Source organism: Musca autumnalis, unplaced genomic scaffold (assembly GCF_047663935.1).
Source record: "Musca autumnalis isolate F117 unplaced genomic scaffold, ASM4766393v1 scaffold_1, whole genome shotgun sequence".
In the NCBI taxonomy this organism is placed as follows: domain Eukaryota; kingdom Metazoa; phylum Arthropoda; class Insecta; order Diptera; family Muscidae; genus Musca; species Musca autumnalis.
In genome coordinates this window covers 294128689-294135420 of record NW_027411644.1, presented here as the reverse complement: position 1 = coordinate 294135420, position 6732 = coordinate 294128689, and positions in this window count along the sequence as shown.

Here is a 6732-nt window from a genome sequence, read left to right as displayed (position 1 = left end):
CAAAAATTGCCATGATAGATGCACATTTTGATGTAGCCCCTTATAACGGAACAACCCCATTTTTGGGATTTTGTGATTTTAACTAAAATTGTTAACCTAGCTAGATGTAATTTGACATTTGGGATACTCTGAGTTAACGAAACTTCTTCACTAAAAATCGTCAACATTGGTCCATGTTTTGGTATAGTCCCCGTATAACGGTACCTTCCGATTTTCGCTATTTTGAAAGATTAAGGTACATTTTTAAACAGAACTAGCTGTAATTTGGAATTCTCACAAAATTTCTCCACCAAAAAATCGTCAACATAGGTTCATGTTTGGATGTATCTCTCATTAACGGCACCTCCCAAATTCGGTCCTTTGAGGGTCATAGCTACATTGTTTGATGGAACTACCTGTAATTTGACATTTGAGGTTCCCTGCAGTTACAAAGTTTTTTCAACGAAAATTGACCAGACAGGTCCACACTTTCTTATAGCCCCCATACCACCTGATTAAATACATTTTTTAGATTCGATTTGATGATTTAGGCACTTGGGGTATCACTGGTCGAAAACGTTTACACGTAAAATTGTGGTCAGGAATGGAAACTCATTATTCCATTTTAGTTAAGGATATTTTATGGTGGATGATATAAAAACTTCGGCCCAGCCGAACTTAAGGACTTTTTACTTGTTTTTTGTTTTTTTGCATCTGTGAATTGATTTCATCCGTGAATTGGTTGCCACATAACTAAATTTCATCTCATTCGGAAACCTTAATATACACCAAGTATTTCTTAGAAGTCATTAAACTCTACTGGAATTGCATATTTTCTATTCTCTCTCAGAAACGTATCTACTGACCGATGAGTCATTTTCATGCAAATAAATCTGTATGTCCGTACACACAGCAGATTGGCTTTGCATTGTTCCTTCAATTACTAACAATTTCCTTGATGTCTGTTTGTATGTTTCTGTCCCAAGATGACGATTTATTAACAAAGGACGACATATTGCTAATGGCAATTTTGGAAAACTATAAATTGTCATTACTAGTCATTTCTTGCTCATCATAGATTTATCGGCAAGTGAGGGTACCCACATTTGCAACAATTCATCCCTGGTTTGAAGCAATGACAAACATGAATGTGTGGTTGTATTTCCATAACTTTCCTTAAGCTAAAATGACAAACAGATATGCATCCTTGTCCTTAAATGGCAATTATTCAATGTTAAAGTCGATTCCAGATAAAAAATATGAAATTGCGTTTTAATCTCAAAAAGGAGACAAAACAAATTACATAATTTTACCGCTTTGATTTTTACTCAGTCGCAATATGTTTTTTCCCCATTTGAATATTTCCCCCTATTTGTGTGAGTTTTATAATGGTTAATGTTGTTATCGATTGCTGAAGTTGTTACATTTTTTCCTTAGTACCCAAATAAAGTAGGCGTTACTATTTTCCTTAAATTTTCTTGCCAGCCAAACCAAGGCTGTGTCCCTTTTCCGTACTTCAATGAGCACACTTCATAAGAAGTGGTTCTAAACATGTGTGTCTGTTTGCTTGTGGTAAAAAGTCATTTAATATCTGACAATCTGTTGTTGTTTTTTTTTCGATGTTGCTCAGTTTGTCAGTATGTTTATTGGGCTGTTGTCTGTTGATCTCTATAGCTGTGTTGATTTGCTTAAACGTCTATCGGCTGCTGCTGTTGTTGTTGTTCTGGCTGGTATTGTCGTTACTCTTGTTGCCAAACAAATCAAATCAGATTTCTATCAATCATTTGAATTTCCTTTAAGCTGGCTAATCAAGGTTCAGCAGTCTGGGTTGCTTATTCCCATAGTCCCACCCCGTCTCGTGGGGCGGAAACAGGCAATCTGCATAACTGTGTAGTCACTGTCGACAAAGCAGAAAGTGAAACATCATTTGTCATTTCCGTGTTAATTGTTAATTTTTCGAAAATGTGTTTTTCTTCAATTCGATTTTTCGCTTATCTTTCTCAAAAGTTTAAAAGAAAATGCAAAGAAATTGTGGTAGGGGTGGGGGATTGTTTGTCGGTGGTTTAAGGCATTAACAAAATAAATGGGCTTTTAAACACGCGTTTAAATTTTACAAAGAAACTCTAAAATATTCATGTAAATTTGATATTTTAAAATCAAGGATTTTATTTGAGCTATCGTGGATTATTTAAGACCATTTTTTAAAAATTGAATTTCTTAAATAATTTTAAAAAGCAACAATCTGCGGATTCGAAATTACAATGTTCATAGATTAGAAAAACAAAAATAATTGCCGGATGAATTTTTAAATAAATCGAGGTTATTGGTCACATTTTGTAGGGTCTTTAGACTGCAAGATTTTGCTTGAAAACGGGAAGTCCTATCGAAATGGGACTAGAGAAAATGTTGTCGCTGCGAATATTTTTTACAAGCCTCGAAATCTTAAAAATTTTACATGAACTTCTTTTTATATCACAATAAGTAAGAACGGGGTTTAGATCGACCGGGCCGAGCTTGTTATACCCTCTACCACAAGTTGTATTGAAGTAAAATGGAAAAATTAGTTTCCTTTCGTTTATTAGGAAGATTAAATATCACATTTCAGCAATTTCGATGAAACAAAATACCGAAATTCAGGAGGTACCGTACTATATATATGAAAAGTCGATGTATACCGACAAATTTTCTGTCGGAAAGTTTTTATGCTTAAAGAAGACTAAATAGCAAAGTGCCAATATTTCGGTAAGATAATGTGGCTAAAACCTACGAAATGCCGAAAATCGGTGGGAAATTGAAGCCACAACCTTCAAAATACCGTAAATCGGGTGGTACCGTTTAATGGGGGTTATATGAAGGCGTGGACCTATACCGACAAATTTCTCGGGGCTATATCAAAGCATTGACGGATATAGCCCATTTGCAATACCAAACATTGTAGGAGTAATATAAACTTATATACCAAATTACCAAGCTCTATCTTAAAAATTGCTTCGAGAGACGGACGGACTAACGGATATTATGGTGGAGAGTGTAAAAACGAAAAATGTTCAAAGTATCACATTACTTTTTACCTAACGTAGGTAGCACAAAAACTTAGATACCGGTACATCATTGCAATTTGCATCATCTAAAAATGTAGATGTAGTTATTTATAAACAAACAAGAAAGATAAATAATGGAATATAGATATAGTCATTATACTAAAAATTTTACCAATTTTCACACAAAAGTTTTGGTCCATTTAACCGCTGACTACTGTCTGATCATCATGTTAAATTGCAGGCTTCTCTGCTGTAATAAACACAAAGCTTATTTAAAAAATTATTTAATTACAATTTTATTGAACTTAATCTCTTCGAGATATGAATTTTGGTATACAACATGGGGGTCTACGACGTATATTTAGCAGTGTTACATGCATTTTCGCAAAAAACAAACTTATAATCCCCTTTCGACATTGATGTGAAGGGTGTAAAAAACATTGGTTACATAGTGTGTAATTTTTAGAGTCATGTTTTATTACCTATATTCTGAGAAATGAGAAGACACGCCATGGTCAAAATTCTTTTAAAATTTTTCTCAAGTTTTGTTATACAACTATCAAACCGATCAAATTTGAAGGACACAACCAACTTCAAAAATTTACCTCAGATCTCAATAAACATCTTTCTACAATATTCGAACCCTGAAGAAACAGGTCTTAATGGTCAAAATAGCAAAACAATTGCGACTTTTATCCACTTTTCTCGGCTTCTGTTCCATAGATATTAAACCGTTCAAAATTCAAAAAAACAGTCAACCACAATAGCAAAGGCTTCAATAAACAACTTTCTGGAATATGCAAAATGTCTATGAACGGTTCTTAATGGTAAAAACAGCAAAAATCTTCTGAAAATATCCAATTTTTATACGTTTTTATCCGACTCTGGTCCAAAGATACGCAACCGCCCCTAATTTAAGGATACAGTCAACTACAAAAATGTACCTTAGATTTCAACAAAATGTTTCCAGAACAAATGAAGATTCTAGAAACGATTCTTCAAGCTCAAAATTCGATTATTTTAAATCATTTTTCCTGTTCAGGTCCGTAAATAACAAACCTTTCAAATTTCCTTGAGTTTTTATAACAGTTTGTTATTTCGAAACCTGAGCAAGGGGAATGTTAAAAAAATTTAATTGTTCGTAAATTTCAGCCCTAAGAATCATTCCTAGAATCTTCATATGTTCTAAAAAGTTGTTTATTGAAATCTTAGGTACATTTTTGTGGTTGACGGTATCCTTAATTTTTCGGCGGTTGCGTATCTTTGGACCAGAGTCGGAGAAAAACGTATACAAATTAGAAATATTCAAAAGATTTTTGCTATTTTTACCATTAAGAACCGTTCATAGACATTTTGCATATTTTGATATAGCCCCCATAGAACGGTACCACCCGATTTTCTGTATTTTGAAGGTTTTTGTCTCATTATCACACCGAAATGGCTGAAATTTGCTGCTTAGTCTTAGTTGTGTGTATAAAACTGTCCCCCAGAAATTTGTCGGTATAGGTCCACGCGTTCATATAGCCCCCATAGAACCGTACCTCCCGATTTTCGGTATTTTAAAGGTTATGGTCACAATAATCCTCCGAAATGACTGAAATTTGGGATATAGTCTTTGTTTGGGATACAAAACGTTCCATATGAAATTTGTCGAAGGCGTGGACCTCTTCATATAGCCCCATAGAATGGTACCTCCCAATTTTCGGTATTTTAAAAGTTGTTGCCACAATAATCCACCGAAATAACTGAAATTAGGTATTTAGTCTTCGTTTGGGGTATAAAATTTTTCATTAAAATTTGTAGGTGAACGGCCATAGAACGGTACCTCCCGATTTTCGGTATTTTGAAGGTTTTTGCCCGAAATTTGGTAGTTAGTCTTTGTTGGTGTTATACAACTTTCCCCTCTAAATTTTTCGGTATTGATCCACGCCTTCATATATGGCCCCCATAGAACGGCCCTCCCGATGTTGGTATTTTGAATATTGTGGGCTCAATATTCCTCCGAAAACGCTGAAATTTGATATTTTGTCTTCTTTGGGGGTATAAAACTTTCTCCCAGAAATTTGTCGGTAAAGTGCCACGCATTAATATAATAATCTATCGAAATGGCTAAAATTTGGTATTTAGGCTTTGTGGGGGGTATAAAATTTTCCCCCAGAAATTTGTCGGTACAGAACGGTAACTCCCGGTTTTCGGTATTTTGAAGGTTGTGGGGACAAAAATCCATCCAAATGGCTGAAATTTGGTATTTAGGTTCATTGGGTGTTTTCAACATTCCCCTCTAAATTTGTCGGTATAGGTCCACGTCTTCATATAGCCCCCATACAACAGTACCTCCCGATTTTCGTAATTCTGAAGGTTGTTACGTCAAAATCCTACTGAAATGACTGAAATTGTTGTTTAGTATAGATCTACGTAGGGTATAACAAGTTTGGCCCGGCCGAACTTAACGCCGTTCGTACTTGTTTGTTCTACATATTATCATTTGCCTTAAGGAAACTACTGAAACCGGAAATGGAAACGAATACTTTCTAAAAACATTGATGTGCAAATAACAAATTGCTTCAACACAAATGACTGCATGTTTTTACTGAGTAAATTTTACTCACTCACTTCAGTGCAATCACTCCTTACCGCCTACAAAAGTGTCAAACAAAAAAAGACCCCTTGAAAAAATCCAACTAGCAATGAAAAAAGATTTAAAACACAACAACAAGAAGCGTAATGGACAAAACCATAACAAAACTAATAACCACTGACAACAAGAGAGGCTACGAGGGTGACCATAATAACACGCCAACCAGTCAGATAAACAAGTTTGGGTACATATTTTCCATTTGTTTATGTTGCTGGGAAAAGCAACAATTTGTATGGGGAACAGTTTTGCTGGTTTATAAGAGAAAATAACGCAAAGAGATATTAAAATAATTTAAGAGATTTATTTTGTCTCGCAAAAACACACAGTTGCCGATTTAAATTTTAATTTATTAAACAAGTTTATCATTCTTGAGATTCGACCAAAACAGTTTTAAGGTATATATGTATGGTGATTTATATACATCAAGTAAGACAGGGCTATAGTCCGAATGACCGACAATATGATACCCTACCACACTATCCCTCGATATTACCTTTGCAGTCTTATGTTTATAATGAACACAGGCATCGAATGACACTTAGCGAATGAATTGAAGTGAACTTGATGTAAGTCTAACCCGGATGATAAAGTTTACATGCGATAAAAATGTTAAGGAATTCAACACCAAGTTTTAAACTTTACCAAAACCAATTTGTTGGAATGCTCCGAGAGCCTTAAACTTATCTTAAACGCACACATTTTGAAATTTAGTGTACCTATTGTACCAGAAAAAGGAAAGTGGCAAATTTTATTAAAATATTAGATATTTATCGTGCACATCAACCATCACACAGACACAAGGATGTTCTTCTACATCCTCAGTAGCTCTTTTCATAGTAATTCATCTGGTCTATTTATAGAAGTCAAGTAGGTTTCCTCGTATAAGACAAACATGAATTCTATAAAAGACAAGTAGGTCTTAAGTAGATTGATGCAAACCACAGGTCTTTTGTAGGACTCCAATAGGTCTTTTCATAGAAAACAAAAATGACTTTTAAAAAAAGATAAGACCAGTAGATCTAAGAAATTTGTAGAACTTCTATAAAATTAAAAAATACTCCTTGAGTTTTCATA